This window comes from Primulina eburnea, chromosome 17 (assembly GCF_022965805.1).
Source record: "Primulina eburnea isolate SZY01 chromosome 17, ASM2296580v1, whole genome shotgun sequence".
In the NCBI taxonomy this organism is placed as follows: Eukaryota; Viridiplantae; Streptophyta; class Magnoliopsida; order Lamiales; family Gesneriaceae; genus Primulina; species Primulina eburnea.
Window position 1 is genome coordinate 4,880,203 of NC_133117.1, and position 23,182 is coordinate 4,903,384.

The following is a 23,182-nucleotide window of genomic DNA, read 5'->3' on the forward strand; positions in this document are numbered from 1 at the left end:
CCACTCCAAGAGGAATTCGGCCACCTCCTTTGAATTTCCAAAGGGATTTTTGGCCACTTCTTGTCAAAATTAATTTCAACGCAAAATCTCTTTCATATTCTCTAGTGCAATTTGGAAGAGGATCAAGCGATTTAGTCGTGGACTTGATAAGAGGATCTAACAAGGAGTCTCTTGAAGAAAGTTTGTAGGGATTCATCAAGATCTAGATCTGTCATACCGGATCAGTTGGTGCCACGTGAATTATTCACCAAAGGTATAAATTTCTAACATCCTATGAATGTTTTTGTTAAAATCATACGAGCGCCCAAATAAAAACATATTTTGATTGTCAAAATAAATAAATTTCAAAACTTCCGATGCGTTTGAGCGTGTAGAAAACCAAGATCCAATACTTATAGAAAATTTAGATATACTAAAGAATTTTTCAAACTAATGATTGAGATAGATGTAATACAGAGCTGTCGAAAAAGGGTTGAAGAATGCTCTAAACTTGGGTTGGTCCAAACTAATGATTGAGATAAATGCAATACAAGTAGTTCAAATCTTAAATTGTAGTGCTTCATTCTCTCCGGATGGCCACGTAATGACATTTTGAATAAATGTATAATGATATGGTTTTATTATATAAAAAAAATAAAAATTTCAACCTGACCTAGGGGTTACACTGCCATATACATGCAACTAGCTCCACTCAGCTCCGTCCAGAATGCCCACGATGACTCCTTGTGGACGGGCAGAATGCGGCAATGGTCCTGACGACTGACGATGTTCTTTTGACGGGTTCAGAGGAGAAATTGAGGCTGTGGAATCCGGAAGTCCTTGAGAAGCTGCTGACGAACACCAGACACTGCTTTAGAGTCGTTTCCGTGGCGGCTCACCCTCCTACTGCGGCATCCGCCTTCATTAATAGCTTTATTTGAGTCTTCGAAGTCGCCACGACCAACATTACAGCCACTCTCGAGGCTCCCCCATCTGAAGTCTGGAAACTCCAGTTCAACCCCCATGTATCCTTAATTTTCTTGTATTGAAGTTCATTTGGTACAGAATTTTGTTAAGCATGAGCTCATGTGCTGATGAGTGAATCAAGTGATCGGAGGGTGATGGCCAGAATCTCAGTAGCTCGGTGGAAAATATTGACGCGTTGTATACAGGTGTTGGATAAATGAAGAGATAATAAGAGGAAGGGTGAGGAGTTGTAAAGGGAAGTGAGATGTCTCAAGTGTGGCTTGTCCCACATTGAGAAAATCACCAAATGAAGTTTCCATAATAAGCTCCAAGTTGAGATAGGGGTTTGGGCCCCAAGGGGTACCAGAAGTTTTTAGAAGGGGAAAGACGCTCATAGGCTGTGTCTCGGTGAAACACACGCGCGCGCGCCCTACTGCTGGCACAGAGCAAGGCGCGCGGCCGCGCAGCTTCTCGCGCGGGTGCGCGCGCCTTGCTGTGAGCGCAGCTCTGGAGAGCAGTATGCTGCGCGCGACCGCGCAGCTTCTCGCGCGGCTGCACGCGCAACGCTGTTTCAGAAGAACATGCGCGTCCCTTGGCTTCTAAACATCCTTTCTTGGCTGGTTTTGGCCCAACCATTGTGTTCTTTGGCTAGAATTGTGGCTCCTCAATGAACCCAATCTGGAAAGACATGTCATTTCAACACATCCAATGATCATCTATAAATGATCCCTCCCACCATTGTCCAAGGTTGCTGATTTTTTCCTTGCACTCACTTCTCCTTCACATATTACTGCATCCTTGATTTTCGAAATACTTGAAAGCTTTTACATACAATTGTTCGCTGAATTCGAGATTTGAAGTGCTGCAAATTCTCGACGTGAAGTCGTTGTATCTTGGGGACGATTGCCTTCGACGTATAGCACTATATACGGGCAATTTCGTCTTGCGGAGAAAGGATCATCCTTGCCTCGACTTGATCTTGTTGCTGCTGCTTTGTTCGTGATTCAAGTTACTGCGGTTTGTTCGAGTGTCAAGACATTCAACATATCCAGGGTAATATCCATCCAACAATCGCAAGACGAAGTTTATTACATTTTGTTTTTCTGGATATGTCGACTCCTCCTACTGCTCCTGCGCCATTGCACACCATCCCTGCTGCTCCCGCACAAGGCGAAAAGCCTGCAAAGTTCAATGGTGTCGGCTTCAAATTTTGGCAGCAGAAAATTCTCTTCTACCTCACAACACTAAGCCTATCTCGGTTCCTTAAAGAGGACTCCCCTATCATTGATGTGGACGATAATGACTCCCAACGAAGATCTGCTGTGGATGCATGGAACCACAGTGATTTTCTATGCCGCAACTACATTCTAAACGGACTAGACGACATGCTTTACAGTGTCTACTGCTCTGTCAAGATAGCCAAAGAATTGTGGGATTCATTGGAGAAAAAGTACAAGACAGAAGATGCGGGAGTGAAGAAGTTCGTAGTTGGTAGATTTCTAGACTTCAAAATGGTGGACGCCAAATCTGTAATAAGTCAGTTACAACAAATTCAAATTAATATTCATGACTTGTTGGCAGAGGGAATGGAAATCAATGAACCATTTCAAGTGGCGGCCATAATTGAGAAATTGACACCAATGTGGAAAAACTTCAAGAACTACCTTAAGCACAAGCGCAAGGAGTTGAAACCTGAAGATCTGATTGTGAGGCTTCGAATTGAATAAGATAGTCGATCTTCTGAAGCTAGAACACACAAGAGAACAGTGGAGGCCGAGGCCAAGGCAAATTTGACAGAATCTAGCACTAGTTGCAAGAGAAAGCGCCATACGAATGAGAAGAAACAAGGGCAGACCAAGAAGTTCAAAGGAACTTGCTACAACTGTGGCAAACCGAATCATATGGCCAAGGACTGTCGTCTTCCAAGGAAAGACAACAGAAATCAGAAACTAAAGCAAGCCAACGTCATCGAGGAAAGGCATGTACCCATAGACCTGTCACAACTTGATATATCTGCAGTTGTGTTTGAAACCAACTTGGTGGATAATCCAAGGGAATGGTGGGTAGATACTGGGTCCACTAGCCACATATGTGCTGAAAAGAGTATGTTCTCATCCTACACTACTGTCAGTGATAGGAAATTGTTCATGGGAAACTCTACGACGTCTGAGGTCGTAGGAATTGGCAAAGTGGTATTGAAGATGACCTACGACAAAGAGATAACAATGTTGAATGTGCTGCATGTGCCAGACATTCGAAAGAATTTAGTTTCTGGATCCTTGTTGAGTAAGGCGGGTTTTAAGCTTGTATTTGAATCAGACAAGTTTATTTTAACCAAACATGGAGTATTTGTAGGCAAAGGGTACCAAGATAGTGGTCTTTTTAAGTTGAATGTAATGAATGTTATCCTCCAAGAGGCGAAGAATAAAGTGAATGATTCTGTTTACTTGTTTGAAAGTTCTAATTTATGGCATGAAATATTAGGACATGTTAACTTCAACACACTACAAAGACTTGCGAACTTAAATGTAATACCTGCATTTAAAATAAATCCACTAGATAAGTGTGAGATTTGTGTTGAAGCAAAGATGGCCAAAGCTCCATTTCATTCTGTGACAAGAAGTACGAATCCACTTGATTTAATTCACACCGACGTATGTGATTTAAAGTTTGTGCAAACTCGAGGTGGGAATAAGTACTTCATAACATTCATTGATGATTGCACAAGGTTATGTTACGTCTACTTATTGAAAAGTAAAGATGAAGCTATAGAAGCTTTCAATAATTATAAGAATGAGGTTGAGAATCAATTGAGTACAAAAATCAAAATGATTCGAAGTGATAGAGGTGGAGAGTATGTCGCTCCATTTGAAGAGTTGTGCACTAAATTTGGCATAATTCATCAAACAGCAGCACCATACTCACCTCAATCAAATGGAGTTGCAGAACGTAAAAATCGTGCTCTTAAGGAGATGATGAATGCGTTGTTGATAAATTTGGGCTTACCTCAAAACTTGTGGGGGGAAGCAATACTATCTGCAAACCACATTCTTAATAAAATACCACACAAAAGAAAAGATGAAACTCCATATGAGTTATGGAAGGGTCGCAAACAATCTTATAAATACCTAAAAGTGTGGGGGTGTTTGGCTAAAGTAGAGATACCAAAGCCAAAACAAGTTAAAATTGGACCCAAAACTGTTGACTGCATTTTTATTGGATATGCCTATAATGGTAGTGCATATAGATTTTTGGTGCATAAGTCAACGATTCCTGATATTAATGAAGGAACGATTATGGAATCAAGGAATGCTATATTCTTTGAAAACAACTTTCCTTGTAAGGAAAGAAAAGACGGTTCCTCTAAACGGTCTTATGAATCTACTATTGATTCTAAAGAAGTCAATGAAGAACCAAGACGTGGAAAGAGAGCAAGAATTGAAAAGTCCTTTGGTCCTGACTTTATGACTTACATGTTAGATGATGAACCAATAACTATTCAAGAAGCTCTATCCAATCCCGAAGCTCTTTTTTGGAAAGTAGCTATAAATTCTGAAATAGAATCCATTATGCATAATCATACGTGTGAGTTGACTGATCTACCTCCGGGTTGTAAGCCTTTAGGATGCAAGTGGATTCTTAAAAGGAAATACAAAGAAGATGGATCTATAGACAAATATAAAGCCCGTTTGGTGGCTAAAAGGTTCAAACAAAAAGAAGGATATGACTTCTTTGACACATACTCTCCAGTTACTAGGATTACATCCATTCATGTTCTCATAGCTATTGCTGCGTTGCATAACCTTGAGATTCACCAAATGGATGTGAAGACAGCCTTCTTGAATGGAGAACTGGAAGAGTAAATATACATGGAACAAACCGAGGGGTTTGTCGTTCCCGGACAAGAAAAGAAGGTGTGTAAACTTGTCAAGTCACTATATGGACTCAAACAAGCACCTAAGTGTTGAATGTTTTCACTACCGCAAGTATACGGTGTCAAGTTTTAGTACTGGTTAGATTACAGGTATCGATCCCACGAGGAGTGTGTATAAAAATGTATATCAATTCTTGTAATTAAAATAGCCAAGACTTTATCTAGAAAAATCAATAATCAGATTTGTTTGTTTAAACGAATTAATTGAAAGCAATGAATAAATTAAATCACCGGATTGAGAGATAATAATGAGAGAAAGTATCTAGAGAAATGATTTCACAAAGTTTCCACGACAATCATTCACAGTTTAATTTATATTCCTGAATTCCAATCGATTAATGGCCAAGAACACTTAGATTGTTTTATTCCCCCTTTCCCAAGTGACGAATAAAGTGTATCTATCAACTTCGATTCAATTATTCCTAATTAGAATCTACGTTTCATAGATAAGCGCATACAATGTTCTTACCAAGCCTCGCTAAAGTTATACGCCTTCCGAACGCTATAAACATTCAACGATGTGTCTCTAATGATCTATAACCCTAGTCCCTCTCCCGAGTTATAAGATTAATCAAACAACAAACAATTTATGGCCAGTAAATTGCAGTGCAGTAAACGCAGAGAACACAATTAAACGAAAGCAGAATTCAATCAATAAATAACGGTGTCAAATCATCGTTTCAACAGAGTTACGTCATTCTCCAGAATGAGAGTTTAGTTCATCACGAAATCCAAGAGAAAACAAGACATGTTTGTGATTCTGGACATTTCTACGCAATAAAATAAAGAAACAAAGGAAAAGATAACAAATCGAAGTGTCGTCTCTGTCCCCAGATCCGTCGTTCTTCGTATTTGCGATGGTTCTTCGCACTCTGAATCTCTATCTCCTGTAGGCGCTCCGTTTCTTCGTCTTTTTCTCCTGTGACGGCTGATGATCGTGTGTTTTCTCTCTGCGGCGGCCGATCCCTTCTGACCTAGACGATTCGCGCATTTATACCTTTTCTGGACGCGGCGTGCGCGCGGTGGCGCGAAATGTGGCGCGGAGGCGCGCAAGCATCTGCCATCTGCTGTGTGTTGGCTTGCGCGCGGTTGCGCATGAAGTCGCGCGATGGCGTGCTCCTCTCGGGTGTATGCGCGCGGTGGCGCATGAACTCGCGCGGACGCGCGCAAGCTTCTGTGTGCACGCGCAGGTGCGCGTAAGCTCGCGCGGTGGTGCGCTAGCTTCTGTCCGAAAGGGTGTCATTGTGCGCGCGGCTGCGCGGAAGTTGGCGCGATCGCGCGCGCATCTCTGTTTCATGCACAAGTATGGGTGTGCGCGCGGGTGCGCGTGAAGTGGCGCTGGGGCGCGCAAGCTCCTGTCCAGTGACGTGCTCGTGGTCGTGCGCTTCTTAGTCCCCTTGGCTTCGTGTTCGCTATTTTCTCCATTTCTGAAATGACAACATAAACAAACCAAAAAACGCATAATTCTGTTCGAAACAAGCATAATTCAAAATGGATTTAAATGTAAATTAAGTGCAAATCTTGCACTTATCAAACCCCCCAAACTTGAATTTTTGCTAGTCCCGAGCAAAATATAAGAAAAGCTAATAAAGAAGGAATAAAAATACGCAAACTACTAAAGTCATGGATGTGCGAAAAAAAGTGATAATGACCTCCGATTCATCTAATTTCATGTAATTCACGATTTCCCAAGAGTCACGTGTGTGTGTGTTATGTCAATGTTTGTTTACCCCATCGAATGCTCAAATAAAGTTGTAATGCCCCTTTGCCTTACAGAATCAAGAAATCCTCAGTTCAGTTCAACTTTCACATCATCAACATAAACATTTGCATTCACAGATCACATAGGACTTTTTCGGTGATTATTTGGCTTGAAAGATGATCAACACAAGTATGCCAAAGATGAAATCACAAAATGAGATGCTTGCAAGCAAGTGATTAAGGTCTATACTTGTTGACAATGAGTTTCAGGTATCCATAGGCTTAACTTGAACAACTTTTCTCCACTAGTATATTGGATAAATGTGACAAGGTTAATATGTCTTGTAGGCTTGTAACGTTAGGCCACGGCTCACGGCTACAATAAAAGGTATGGAATTCAAAATTTGAGAGAAATAATCAACTCTTCATCAATTTCACTCTTTTTCATTTTCTTTTTCATTCACCATCCACTTATTGTTTTCTTTTCATTCATATCTTTCATCTCCCTTATATTTTTCTTTGATTGAACTTTTTCTCTTTCTTTTTGTCTATTTTCAACTCCCTCTTTGCTCACTTCAATTTTTTTTTTTTCTTTTCAAGGAGCTTTTGAATCACTACACCACCAATGAATTTCTTTCTCTCAAAATCAGGTAGGAAAATAAGTGTATCGGCTTCATTAGGTAGTTGTTGTGGGATGTAGAATAGATACAAGTGGGGGTTGATTGTATGTCATTGACACACACCACTTGATTTTTTAGTAAGCTCAAAACGGGACACTAGGGACATTTCATGTTCATTTGGTAGGCTCGAAGGCTCAACGGTTTCAAAGATCGCCTAAATCATTCCTATGTCACATATTATCCGTATTTCGCCTCGAAAAGTGTTCGAACAAGTTCTAGACTTCCGTCAATCCATTAGTCAACTCATACAAACAAGTCACATGCAATTTTTAATCAAAATGATATATGAAATAGGTGCACGAAGAAAAAGTAAGTATCTCAGTTAACTTTTAAGCTCAAAGGGTTCCAATTGACAGTAAACAAAGAATCCAGGCCCAAGGATGTTGTGAAAGACTGCCTAGATCATTTCTAAGTCTGCAAAAGTGTCAATCAATATCATGCAAGATTTACCAAGAGTCGGATCTCCCTCATCTATTTAGCATCATAGGCATGCAACTTGTCTCTGAGCAATGATAGTATCAACAAACACGATAGTGCAGACTAATTGTGACTCCTAAGTTATCATGAACACATATAAATTTCAGGATCGCAATTCAGTTTTCATCATCGGTCACACATTTTACTTATCCATGACTCTACCTAACAAATATAGAATGCAATAAATAAAAAAAATCAAACTAACTACTGATCAGTAAAACAAAAAAAAAAAAAAACAAAAAAAAAAAAAAATTGCAGAAAAATTCTAACAAGCAATGACCAACAATTTTACCCTCCCCCAAACTTAAAGTATGCATTGTCCTCGATGTATAGAAATAAAGAACACGACAACACATACCTCGCGCACGAGTGTCAAAACTCGGGCGCTCGAGTTGTTGTCCGCAGCATCTGAGTCATCCATTTCCACGGGCTGCGGCGGTGATAGATCTGGTGGTGGGTAAAATTAACAACTAAGGACGTAAAATAAAATAAAATAAATGAATGCTAAAGAAAATAAATTGTGGGTTGCCTCCCACACAGCGCTTGGTTTAACGTCATCAGCCCGACTATACCAATCCTGTTCATGGTGGATCATATGATATCTTGGATGCCTTTATTTCCACCAGCTGACCTTCAACTTCCATGGTCATCTTTCCTCGTTTCACGTCAATAATAGCTCCAACAGCAGCCAATAATGGTCGTCCTAGAATGACATGAACGTTCTGACTGTTCTCAATATCAAGTACCACAAAATCTGCTAGAAGCCTTATTTTATCAATCTTAAGTTCAACATCTTCCACAACACCCAGCGGTGTCCTGACCGATTTATCTGCCATTTGCAAGCTTAGTCCTGTGGGCTTTATCCTGCTCAATCCAAGTTTCTCGTAAAGAGAACTTGGCATTATATTCACGCTCGCTCCTGAATCACAGATAGCATTTTCCACCAATTTACCCCCTATTTCACATGGTACTACAAATTCTCCGAGGTCTTGTAGCTTCTGAGGGAGATTTCCTTGCTTCTCCTTATAATCTCCTCCATTAAATTCCACATCTTCCTGCTCTGCAGACTGAATATTAGAATGTAGGGTCTTGAGATCTTCAAGACTTTTTTTCTTTTTAAATTCAGCTTGTATTTGTAAAAATCTCTGAGGGTAGGGAAGTAAGGAAATATCAATGCATTGATTTAAATCATACCTCTCAGATTTCTTACCTCGGGTTCTTTTGCTTGGAGTTGGCTTTTCATTCTGAACATGTGTGAGTTCAACCTCTTTCTCTTCGCTGCCTACCACACCAATCTCCTCATGCTGCATAAAAATGGCATTCACCTCTCTCAGATTTGGATTTGCAGTCTTTTGTACTGCGCCTGACGGTTGAGACGTGAGTTGCTTCGTTATCTGCCCAACTTGCGACTCTAGGATTTTCAACGAAGCTCCAATATTTGTCATGTGTGTCTCGAGGTTGTCAAGTCTAGACTCAGTCCTAGCCATCCTCTTGCCAGATTCAGAAACGAATGTCCCAACTAAATCCTCAAATGACGGCTTCCCTTCCCCATTTGATGTATTGAACCCCGGTGGAGGATTCAACACATTCTTATTGTTTGCATATGAAAAATTCTCATGGTTCCTCAAATCAGGATGATAAGTGTTAGGGAGAGGGTTACCTCGATATCCTCCATAGCCTCCCAAGTTTTTGTTGTTGATGTATTGGACTTCTTCAAGAAATTGTGGTTCTTCAACAACAAGCGGTGGTCCCTCAGTGTTTGATGTACTCACTTTATTCATGGTTGCTATCTGTGTAGTCAACGCTGAGACTTGCGCTGTGAGTGATGTGATAAGATCCACAGCATAAACTCCAGCTGTCCTCTGTAATCCTGACCTCTCAGACGGCCATTGGTAGCTATTAATAGTCATCTGCTCAAGTAAGTCATAGGCTTGAGCAGGAGACTTGGCAAAGATCGTGCCACCTGCCGCTGCATCTACTGTTGTCCGAGTCTGACCATTCAATCCATTATAGAAAAGCTCGATTTGTACCCAGTCTTCAAATCCATGATTTGGGCACCTCCTCAACAACTCCTTATACCTTTCCCAAGCTTCATACAACTGCTCGAAGTCTGTCTGTCTAAAAGTGCTGATCTCAACCTTCAATTGTGCAGACTTCGCAGGTGGAAAATATTTAGAAAGGAACTTCGTCGCCAGCTCTTGCCATGTCGTGATGCTCCCTAACGGCAGTGATTGGAGCCATCCTCTTGCTTGATCCCTAAGAGAAAAAGGAAACAAGCGCAGTCGAATAATATCATCAGAAACACCATTTATTTTTACCGTGTCCGTAATCTCCAAGAATGTTCTGAGATGTAGATGAGGATCTGCAGTAGTGGCTCCCCCAAACTGGTTCTGTTGAACCATGTTTATCAATGCGGGCTTAAGCTCGAAATTGTTGGTGTTGATGGTTCCTCGAGCAATGCCAGAATAGTGCGTGTTGATCACTGGTCGAAAGTGATCTCTGATTGGTATAGCCTCAGGCGGCATCTGTCTGTCGTTTTCTCTGTTATCAGCCATCGTTTTGATTTCTTCCCTTCTCGCTTTTCTCAATCTTCTCGCAGTTCGTTCGATCTCCGGATCAAAAATAAGCAAATCAGGGATGTGCGATCTTAGCATGCACTGTCAAACAGAGAAAGTGAATAAGTCAAAAATGAAATAAAATAAAAGTTCTAAATTAAAATCTAGACTAATTGGTAACAATACTGATATAAATTCAAATTTGACACTCCCCGGCAACGGCGCCAAAAACTTGTTGCGTGTTTTCACTACCGCAAGTATACGGTGTCAAGTTTTAGTACTGGTTAGAGTACAGGTATCGATCCCACGAGGAGTGTGTATAAAAATGTATATCAATTCTTGTAATTAAAATAGCCAAGACTTTATCTAGAAAAATCAATAATCAGATTTGTTTGTTTAAACGAATTAATTGAAAGCAATGAATAAATTAAATCACCGGATTGAGAGATAATAATGAGAGAAAGTATCTAGAGAAATGATTTCACAAAGTTTCTACGACAATCATTCACAGTTTAATTTATATTCCTGAATTCCAATCGATTAATGGCCAAGAACACTTAGATTGTTTTATTCCCCCTTTCCCAAGTGACGAATAAAGTGTATCTATCAACTTCGATTCAATTATTCCTAATTAGAATCTACGTTTCATAGATAAGCGCATACAATGTTCTTACCAAGACTCGCTAAAGTTATACGCCTTCCGAACGCTATAAACATTCAACGATGTGTCTCTAATGATCTATAACCCTAGTCCCTCTCCCGAGTTATAAGATTAATCAAACAACAAACAATTTATGGCCAGTAAATTGCAGTGCAGTAAACGCAGAGAACACAATTAAACGAAAGCAGAATTCAATCAATAAATAACGGTGTCAAATCATCGTTTCAACAGAGTTACGTCATTCTCCAGAATGAGAGTTTAGTTCATCACGAAATCCAAGAGAAAACAAGACATGTTTGTGATTCTGGACATTTCTACGCAATAAAATAAAGAAACAAAGGAAAAGATAACAAATCGAAGTGTCGTCTCTGTCCCCAGATCCGTCGTTCTTCGTATTTGCGATGGTTCTTCGCACTCTGAATCTCTATCTCCTGTAGGCGCTCCGTTTCTTCGTCTTTTTCTCCTGTGACGGCTGATGATCGTGTGTTTTCTCTCTGCGGCGGCCGATCCCTTCTGACCTAGACGATTCGCGCATTTATACCTTTTCTGGACGCGGCGTGCGCGCGGTGGCGCGAAATGTGGCGCGGAGGCGCGCAAGCATCTGCCATCTGCTGTGTGTTGGCTTGCGCGCGGTTGCGCATGAAGTCGCGCGATGGCGTGCTCCTCTCGGGTGTATGCGCGCGGTGGCGCATGAACTCGCGCGGACGCGCGCAAGCTTCTGTGTGCGCGCGCAGGTGCGCGTAAGCTCGCGCGGTGGCGCGCTAGCTTCTGTCCGAAAGGGGGTCATTGTGCGCGCGGCTGCGCGGAAGTTGGCGCGATCGCGCGCGCATCTCTGTTTCATGCACAAGTATGGGTGTGCGCGCGGGTGCGCGTGAAGTGGCGCTGGGGCGCGCAAGCTCCTGTCCAGTGACGTGCTCGTGGTCGTGCGCTTCTTAGTCCCCTTGGCTTCGTGTTCGCTATTTTCTCCATTTCTGAAATGACAACATAAACAAACCAAAAAACGCATAATTCTGTTCGAAACAAGCATAATTCAAAATGGATTTAAATGTAAATTAAGTGCAAATCTTGCACTTATCACTAAGCAACGGCATGAAAAATTTGACACTACAATGAAGTCAAATGGTTTCAAAATCAACGAATGTGATAAATGCGTTTATATTAAAGGTAGTGCAAATGCTTATGTCATTGTATGCCTTTATGTAGACGACATGTTGATTATGGGAAGTAATCATGAGTTGATTATAAATGCCAAGAATATGTTGAAAAGATCTTTTGATATGAAAGACTTGGGGTTTTGTGATATCATATTAGGGATTAAAATCTCTAGAATACCTGAAGGAATAGTTTTATCACAAACCCATTACATAGAAAAGGTACTTGAAAGATTAAGTACCTTAAACTGTCGTCCTGCTAGAACACCTATAGATTTAGGTGTTCATTTAGCAAAGAATATAGGAGAACCCAACTCACAACTGGAATATGCAAGGATAATTGGTAGTCTAATGTACTTGACTAACTGTACTCGTCCAGATCTTGCATATTCAGTGAATAAGTTAAGTAGGTTCACAAGTAATACAAGTAAGGATCATTGGAAAGTCTTAACGAGAGTGCTTGGATATTTGAAATATACACTGAACTATGGTTTGGTATATTCGAAATATCCTGTCGTTCTAGAAGGATATTGTGATGCCAATTGGATATCTGACACAAAAGAATCCAAGTCCACTAGTGAATATGTATTCACAATAGGTGGAGGAGCGGTGTCATGGAAATCGTCTAAGCAAACATGTATAGCTCGATCCACTATGGAATCCGAATTCATAGCATTAGACAAAGATGGGGAAGAAGCCGAATGGCTAAGAAACTTCCTAGAGGATATTCCTTGTTGGAATAAGCCAGTGCCTTCCATTAACATTCATTGCGATAGTCAATCAGCAATAGGAAGAGCACAAAGCAGTATGTACAATGGTAAGTCTCGTCACATTAGACGGAGACATAATACCATAAGACAATTGATCTCAAATGGGGTTATTTCGGTTGAATATGTGAAATCAAAGGAAAATCTAGCAGATCCATTTACTAAAGGTATAAATAGAGATCAAATGTACAAGCTGTTGAGAGGAATGAGCTTAAAACCCACAAAATAAAATATTTATAGCAGTAACCCAACCTTGTGAAGTGGAGATCCTATGACCTTGGTTCAATGGGACAACTAAGTTATAAATATTAGTTTGAGTACTTGGAATAAATAAAGGCTCATTCCTACGAAATCCAAGTAGAAAAGACCTGCAACATGTGGTGAGGTTAAGTTTTCTTTTAATGATTCAATACCTATGAGGTAGAGTATGACATGATACTCTAGATAGGAGATCACCTATATAAGTGAGAAGTAATGGCCGCTTCAGTGGAAAACACTTATGAATCTAAGATATGGTCCATGGCCGAAACAGACATAACGTGAGAACAAGAATGTGTTAGAATTATTATTGTGTAAATGCTATTGACTTGGTTTACATAAACGGTTGACTAGTTCAAGACATCGTGTCACTACTCAACTTGTAAATCCTATAGTATATTACTAAGGAAGGTTCAAAGTCAAAAGCTACCTATCCTAATGCAATAATATTTCACAAGAGCTTTCAAGTAAATCTGCATACATGCATTAAGTTCATTTATGTGGGGGATTGTTGGATAAATGAAGAGATAATAAGAGGAAGGGTGAGGAGTTGTAAAGGGAAGTAGGATGTCTCAAGTGTGGCTTGTCCCACATTGAGAAAATCACCAAATGAAGTTTCCCTAATAAGCTCCAAGTTGAGATAGGGGTTTGGGTCCCAAGGGGTACCAGAAGTTTTTAGAAGGGAGAAGACGCTCATATGGTGTGTCTCGGTGAAACACACGTGCGCGCCCTACTGCTGGCACAGAGCAAAGCGCGCGGCCGCGCAACTTCTCGCGCGGGCACGCGCGCCTTGCTGTGAGCGCAGCTCTGGAGAGCAGTATGCTGCGCGCGCAGCGCTGTTTCAGAAGAACATGCGCGTCCCTTGGCTTCTAAACATCCTTTCTTGGCTGGTTTTGGCCCAACCATTGTGTTCTTTGGCTAGAATTGTGGCTCCTCAATGCACCCAATCTGGAAAGATATGTCATTTCAACACATCCAAGGATCACCTATAAATGATCCCTCCCACCATTGTCCAAGGTTGCTGATTTTTTCCTTGCACTCACTTCTCCTTCACATATTACTGCATCCTTGATTTTCGAAATACTTGAAAGCTTTTACATACAATTGTTCGCTGAATACGAGATTTGAAGTGCTGCAAATTCTCGACGTGAAGTCGTTGTATCTTGGGGACGATTGCCTTCGACGTATAGCACTATATACGGGCAATTTCGTCTTGCGGAGAAAGGATCATCCTTGCCTCGACTTGATCTTGTTGTTGCTGCTTTGTTCGTGATTCAAGTTACTGCGGTTTGTTCGAGTGACAAGACATTCAACATATCCAGGGTAATATCCATCTAACAGCAGGTACTTTGAATCGGTACTGATTTTAGGCGTAATGGTGTTATCCTCGTGAAGTCTTTTGTTTGCTATACTAAAAGGCTCCTTGTGTTTACATCATCATTCTATTTTAACAGGGTAAATTTGAACTCAGCGGAGATACGAGTTAAAGGGAACTATGACTGAAATGAAGTCTAAAAACCGTGGCCTTGCATCCGATAATTTTCGGGATAATTTTTGAAGGGCTGCACACCCCGCAACTTTAGGTAGCTGGTCTTGCCAGCTACATGTGCCATCTACGATGGGTTGGAAAACTTGAGTTCATGTTATTTAAATATTGGAGAATGTTGAAAAGTTTAGAAAAGAATTGCTGCTTATGGAAATTTGAGTGATTTTGTTATGAACCAAGATTAAAATAATAGGTCGACCATGGTTGTCAAACAAATCCAAATAGAATGTTAGATGCCAATCAGTGAGCTAGATCGATGTTTCGGGAATTCTTTAATTTGAAGTTAATATCTAAATTATCATAATTACATGTATTCACCTGGGTAGGCACACAGAAGATGTAACGAGATTTTTGAAGTTAATGTATTATCTTAGTACGTCTGCTTTGTTTTTTGTTATTTCTTGCCTTTGTTTTTCTTTCTTTCTTTTTTTTTCCTAATTTGTTTTGAGAGTTTCCTCAACATGCATTGTTTGCTAAATAAGCAATGAATGCACTTACTGTTGGAATTCGTTTCAAGAGTTGGTTGAAATGTCACCATTCGAAATTCCTTCTTTTTTGTTTTGGGAATGGGGGAAATAACTTGTAGTGTTCTTACCCGAGCCACTACAAAACAAAATAATAAACATGTAAAATTAATCCTGATAATAATAATTAAACGGGAGAAACCAAATTACTTAATCATTATAAAATCCAAACGAAAATAGAATAATAATATCAGTTTTAAATGTTAATACAACCATATCGAAATCATAATTCTGCATGAGAATACGAGAAATCAAATAAAACGTTTATTGGATCACCGCAAAAAAAAAACCCAACTGTTCTAGCCACAGCCCTGGTCTCCCGAACCGCCCAACCGAAGACCTATCTCGTGGAATGTGGTGTCTAAGACGAAAACAAGGACGTGTGTGCGACAATCGTCCAATACGAGAATGTACGAGTATACATATTAATATGATGCATGTGCAATGCAATATGATCGGATATCAAGGTTCAAGTCAAAAATCTCATGCTCAGTCTAGAGGCGCCTGAGTGTGTAGTATCCGATCTTTCATAAGCATGTTTTGGTTCCTACACTCATAAAAAAGACATGAACCTACAATGTCTAGGATCATCAGAGCTCGCGGGTTTTGCCAGACACTGTAGCTCTCGATATTCAACTGTCCACAATATAAAAATGGCTAAGTAGCCCCAACAAACGAGGTATATCTCAAAATATATCGGGTTCAATGTGATATGTCCTGCATAGTATGTCAAAACAGTAAAACAGGTATCGTACAACAAATAAATTTGCAAATATCGGGCCCAATGTGATATGTCCGGTATAGTACGTCAAAACAGTAAAACAGGTATCATACAACAAATAAATTTGCGGCACATAATTAATTGTGTATACTAAACTACCCTAGAAATTGGCTAGAAGTTTCCTGACACTAAACTGACTTAGAAACTGGCTAGAAAATCAAAGGTATATGGCTAGAGCGCGAGAAAGAAAAGTTGAGAGAAAACGATGTAGGAAACAAATGAATTAGCTTATATTTATAGGCTGCATCCGGACTAGTTCAGAAGATTCGAACTCATCTTATCTGCCACGTATCATAATCTCATTTGTCTAGTTAGATTTTCGGGATAATGTAATCTGAAGTAGACTAGATGATATATTTTAAATTCGATAGATCCTAACATGTTGATCCTCAATTAATCAATTTCTTAGCAATGTTTAATTAACAACTCTTTAATCATGTCTTAATTAATACTTCATTCAAATAAGGATTTTATTTAATACCCACTAATAACAGATTATGAAAATTTATACTCGTGTTGATCATGAATGTGAGCTGGGTACAGTTTTCCATGCCTTTGTTGAACTTAGATTCTAAATTTGGAGCATGTATCACTAAGTTCCAGATTCTCGTTGATGTCAATATTTCACTCAGAAATGCACTCATTTTAGATAATATTTTGACACGATTTTTGTACATATTTACGTATTTGTCAATCAATTTAAGATTAAACAATCTAAATAGCTTTGTTGACTTTTTAGATGGATAAGATCATGAAGTTCTTTCTGTGCCATTATACATATGCTTTGCTGTGATATAATACTTGATAGCATTCTTCAACAACAATTTCTGCTTGGATGGGCCTTATTTATGAAATTTAAATTCTCCTCATGGCACATTATATTATACTCTTTTTCCATGCATGCAATTTTGATGATTGCTGTTGTGTAATAGCTTGGAGAGTGAAATCCTCTGATTCTGTCTACCTTCTTCAACTTTTGATTGAAACTCCCAATCAACTGTGAAATTTATTAACGTTATTAGCTCCTTCAATGATAAGCATGTTGGTCCCACGTGCGGAATTTGAGATAATAAAACCCGAAAATAAAGAATAAACTGGACACCGAGATTTACGTGGAAAACCCCTAAAAATTATTAGGGTAAAAACCACGGGCAAGATGAAAAGAATTTCCACTATAATATTTTGTGGTGTACAACTCACTCACTGTGTTTCCAAAGAGAACACACACTCTCTTAATACAGGAGAACAAACACCTCACAAATATTATAGAACTAAGCACTCAAATGCTTATAAGATGAGAGAAAACTCGAAGAAGAGATGATTTGAAATGAAGGAATGAAGCACCTATTTATAGTAGAATTCCGAGGTGTGAAACCGCGTATAAAACGCGTTCAATCTGAACACACAATTTCATTTCAAATTCTCGACATTCGTATTTAATGTGCAGCAGGCCACCGGCCAACTTGCATTAAATAAATGTCTTGCCAACATTTCTCCCACTTGGAGATTTGCTTGAGAATCAAACACATCTCCACACATCCTTTCAATCTTGCCATTCCCTGCTGCTTATGTTTCCGCTAAGCCACTTGAGAATCTACATCACTCAAACTTATCAGTGTTCACTGGCTTGGTCAGAAAATCAGCTATGTTTTCCTTTGTATGGATCTTCTGCATATCCACACTTCCTTCCTCTACTACTTCTCGCACAAAATGAAATTGTACTCCAATGTGTTTCGTCCTGGAATGAAAGGCTGGATTCCTTGCGATGTGCAATGCACTCTGACTGTCACAAAACAAAGGAACATTCTCTTGTTTGTGTCTGATCTCCTCCAATAACCTTTTAGTCCATATTGCCTCCTTGCAAGCTTGAGTAGCTGCCATATATTCTGCCTCCGTTGTAGATAACGCCACAACTGTCTGCAGTTTTAAAACCCAGCTTACTGCTCCTCCTGCAAGTGTAAACACATAACCAGTAGTAGATTTCCTCTTATCAGGATCTCCTGCATAATCTGAATCGACAAATCCTCTGAGTGTAAAATCCGATCCTCCCTAACATAATGCAGCATTCGAGGTACCCTTAATGTATCTAAGGATCCTCTTAACAGTGCTCCAATGCTCTCGTCCAGGATTCGCCATATACCGACTAACTGCTCCCACTGCTTGAGCAATGTCCGGCCTTGTACATATCATGGTGAACATCAAACTTCCCATTGCTGATGCATACGGTACTCGAGACATCTCCATCCTCTCTGCTTCACTGCTAGGACACATCTCGGAGGATAACTTGAAGTTAACAAAAAGAGGGGTCGAGATTGGCTTACTATCTTGCATGTTGAAGCGTTGCAAGACTTTCTTCAAATAATTTCTCTGGGAAAGCCAAATCTTTCTGTTACTTCTGTCACGGTGAACTTGCATCCCTAGAATCTTGTTTGCTGGTCCCAAGTCCTTCATATCAAATTCCCTAGCCAACTGTGCCTTCAATCCTTGGACATGATCTTTGTTGGGGCCTGCTACCAACATATCGTCCACATACAACAGCAAAATGATATAATCATCACCAGACCTCTTGAAATACGTACAAGAGTCTGCACTCAGTCTGTTGTATCCAAGACTCATGATATAGGAATCAAATCTCTTGTACCAACACCTCGGCGCCTGTTTGAGACCGTACAGAGATTTCTTCAACCTGCAAACCAAGTTCTCTTTGCCTTTTTCCGCAAAACCTTCTGGCTGGAGCATATAGATTTCTTCTTCAAGATCTCCATGAAGAAATGTCGTTTTCACATCTAGTTGTTCTAGATGTAGGTCAAACACCGCACACAATGCCAACACTACTCTGACTGTTGTAAGCCGAACCACAGGAGAAAATATCTCATTGAAGTCAATGCCTTCTTTCTGAGCATACCCTTTTACCACCAATCTAGCACGATACCGCTCCACTTGGTTATTGCCATCACGCTTGATCTTATAGACCCATCTGTTTCCAATGGCTTTCCTTCCTCGTGGTAGTGTAACAAGATCCCAAGTTTTATTCCTGTCTAAAGCCTCCAACTCTTCTTGCATTGCTATCATCCATAAGGATACATCCGAGCTTTGAGTAGCCTCGTGGAAACTCGATGGCTCACCATCCTCTGATAATAGACAATATGCAATGTTGCTTTCAGTGATATAATCTGAAAGCCAACCTGGTGGCCTTCTGTCTCGAGTTGACTGCCTCACATTGGAAATTTCAGACTCAACATGTTCTTGTTCTTCGTGCTCTGGTACTGCTTCACAAGAAACTTGACCTTCGTCTGTCTTATTCTCCACCTGAAATATAGTAGTTTCTGAATTCAGTGTGCATTTGTCTCCCTTTACTTTATCTTCCTCGAAGATAACATCCCTGCTGATGACAAGCTTGTGAACAGTAGGATCCCACAAGCGAAACCCCTTTACTCCATCAGCATAGCCCAAGAAGATACATTTTCTGGATTTCGAATCCAACTTCGATCTTTCTTGCTCATTGTACAGAACGTACACCGGACTTCCAAATGTATGCAAATGAGAATAATCTGTCGGCTTTCCAGTCCACATCTCCATCGGAGTCTTCAGATCAATCGCCATTGAAGGAGAACGATTGATAATATAACAAGCGGTTTTGACTGCTTCTGCCCAAAATGACTTTTCTAGACCTGCAGTCCGCAACATAGCTCTTGTTCTGTCCAACAAGGTCCTGTTCATCCGCTCCGCCACTCCATTTTGTTGAGGTGTGTAAGCCGTCGTGAATTGTCTTTTGATGCCCTCATGTTGACAATATGCATCAAACTCGTCACTGGTATATTCTCCTCCATTGTCAGTCCTCAGACACTTGATTTTCTTTTCAGAATCAAGTTCAACCCGCGCTTTGAAATTTTTGAAGACCTGGAAAACATCTGATTTCTTCTTGATTGGATACACCCAACATCTCCTAGAAAAATCATCAATGAACGAGACAAAGTATCTCGCTCCTCCTAGGGATACAACCGGTGCTTGCCAAACATCCGAATGAATCAGCTCCAATATGCTTTTGCTCCTGGCAGTAGAAGTGCCAAACTTTAATCTGTGTTGTTTACTGGTAACACAATGCTCACAAAAAGGTAGTGACACTTTTGTAAGTCCCGGCAGCAGCTTCCGTTCTGAGAGAATTTTCAACCTTCGTTCTGACATATGCCTGAGCTTTCTATGCCATAACACTGTTAATTCTTCTCCTGAACCAATTGATGCAACAGCTAGTTCTACCTCTTTGTGTGTTTCTCCCAAAAGTACATACAGATTTGCAGCAACCTTTTCCGCCTTCATAACCACAAGCGCTCCTTTCACAATTTTCATGATCCCGTTCTCGATCCGAGTTTTGCACCCGATGTCATCCAATTGCCCCAAGGACAAAAGATTTTTCGTCAGTCCTTTCACATGTCGTACCTCATGTATGGTGCGAATGGTGCCATCAAACATTTTTAATTTTGATAGTACCGACCCCAGCGATTTCCAAGGCATGATCATTTCCCATGAATACAGATCCTCCTGAGATTGGTTCATAATGATCAAACCATTCTCTCCGAGACGTCATATGCCACGTCGCTCCTGAATCCATAATCCATGTGTCACAAAATTTGTGTCTGCCTTCTGCAACAGTTGCTGCTTCGCTGAATAATATTTCACCACTACCTGAAGTACTGGCCACATTTCCTTGAGAACTTTTATCAATACTCGTACACTCTTTCTTGAAGTGCCCTTTACCGCCACATTTAAAGCAGTAAATATTTTTCTTCTTACTTCTTGACTTTGATCTACCTCGTCTTTGGCTCCCACTGGAGTCACGGTCCATGAATCTTCCTCTTATCATCGGCAAAGCCTCTGCCTGCTTTGAAGTTACCAACATGTCTTCCTTATTCTTGCGCCGGCTTTCTTCTCCGAGAACCGCAGTTAAGACATCGTCGAATCTTAGAAAGCCTATAAGAATATTGTTGGTAATATTGATGATAAATTGATCATATGAATCTGGTAGACTTTGATGTAGAAGCTCCGCACGTTCATTTTCCCCTATTTTATGCCCCATGGAAGTGAGTTGGGCAAATAGAGTATTTAGTGTGTTGATATGGTCGGTCATTGATGAAGATTCCGCCATCCGAAGAGTATAAAGCCTTCTCTTTAAGAAAATCATGTTGTGTAGCGACTTGACCTCGTACATCTTTGTCAGAGTATCCCAGATAACTTTGGCTGTTTTTATCTCAGAGATACTTGACAAAACTTCATCTGCTATAGCCAAGTGTAAATTGGCAACAGCATTATCATTCATCTCATTCCACTTTCCATCATCCGTAATCTCCACCGGTCTGTCTCCAATAGCCGCCAAGCAATTCTTCTTTCTTAAAACTGCTTGTATCTTTATTTTACACAGCATAAAATTGCTTCCATTGAACTTTGCTATCTCGTACCTTCCCGCCATTATGTCTACAACAATTTTAATAGACCAGACAAAATAATCCCGCCTTAAATAATAAATCTCGAAAAATCTTTTCTGATGTGGAAGATCAGTCTAGGCTGCAACCACAGAGCATACTCAGAATTTTAAGAAATTTTAGACCAAGGCTCTGATACCACTTGTTGGTCCCACGTGCGGAATTTGAGATAATAAAAACCGGAAAATAAAGAATAAACTGGACACCGAGATTTACGTGGAAAACCCCTAAAAATTATTAGGGTAAAAACCACGGGCAAGATGAAAAGAATTTCCACTATAATATTTTGTGGTGTACAACTCACTCACTGTGTTTCCAAAGAGAACACACACTCTCTTAATACAGGAGAACAAACACCTCACAAATATTATAGAACTAAGCACTCAAATGCTTATAAGATGAGAGAAAACTCGAAGAAGGGATGATTTGAAATGAAGGAATGAAGCACCTATTTATAGTAGAATTCCGAGGTGTGAAACCGCGTATAAAACGCGTTCAATCTGAACACACAATTTCATTTCAAATTCTCGACATTCGTATTTAATGTGCAACAGGCCACCGGGCCAACTTGCATTAAATAAATGTCTTGCCGACAAAGCAAAAACTATTTATTCTTTTTCAGGGCACAACACTAGCATCTGCTGGAGGTGGTAGTTCTTTCAGGGCAAAAACTTGTGTGAGACGGTCTCACGGGTCGTATTTGTGAGACATATCTCTTATTTGGGTCACCCATGAAAAAGTATTACTTTTTATGCTAAGAGTATTACTTTTTATTGTGAATATAGGTAGGGTTGACCCGTCTCACGGATTATGACCCGTGAGACGGTCTCACATGAGACTCACTCGTTCTTCAGTGAAGCTGTGGGATACTGCCGAATGGCAGTTAATTTGCCACATTATCAGGTCCTCGACCGGAAGGCTTGAAACCCCCTAAGAAAAGTGGAAATAAGAAGTTTTGCCTCTCGGTGGCGTGGAGCCCTGATGGTGGACAAATCGGTTGTGGCTCAATGGATGGCACCATCTCCGTTCTTGACGTGGCTCGTGCAAAATTCTTACACTACTCGGAAAGGCCATTCCATGCCAGTTCGCAGGCTGGTGTACTCATCAGCTCCTCTCGATTCGAGAGTTCTCTTCTCCGCCTCAGACGAGGAATAGTTTGATTACATCTATGTCAGGGAACTCTAGTTGGGTTCCGAGTGTCGATGTATCCCCGGATGGAGCAGCAATCGCCACAGGATCGAGTGACAAAACTGTACGACACTTGGATCTCAAATGAGAGCAGCCACCCATACATTAACCAGCCACGCCGACCAGGCTTGGGCCGTGGCATTTGGACTATCTTTGCGGACATCTTGTCTGCTCGCGAGTGTGTCAGTCGACAAGAGTTTATCCTTTTATAAATGTTCTCGAGTTTGTCAATAAATTAGAGGTTAGCAAAATTTAGCAGTGGATAGCAAATTTGTGGCTAAATTTCCGACCTGCTTTGTGGACTGTCCTGATATGTGTTGTGCAATTTCCATACTAAAAGTTTACTTGTTTTTATGAAGAGTTTATCTCATGTGAGACCGTCTCACGGATCTTAATATGTGAGACGGATCAACCCTACCCATATTCACAATAAAAAGTAATACTCTTAGCATAAAAAGTAATACTTTTTCATGTATGACCCAAATAAGAGATCCGTCTCACAGATATGACCCGTGAGACCGTCTCACACAAGTTTTT

The 23,182-nt window shown here is 40.4% G+C and overlaps 1 pseudogene; it reads left to right on the forward strand.

Annotated features, from left to right (window-relative positions):
* Positions 1-675: 675 nt before the first annotated feature.
* Positions 676-22,985, forward strand: LOC140818405 (WD repeat-containing protein VIP3-like; annotated as a pseudogene).
* Positions 22,986-23,182: the final 197 nt, after the last annotated feature.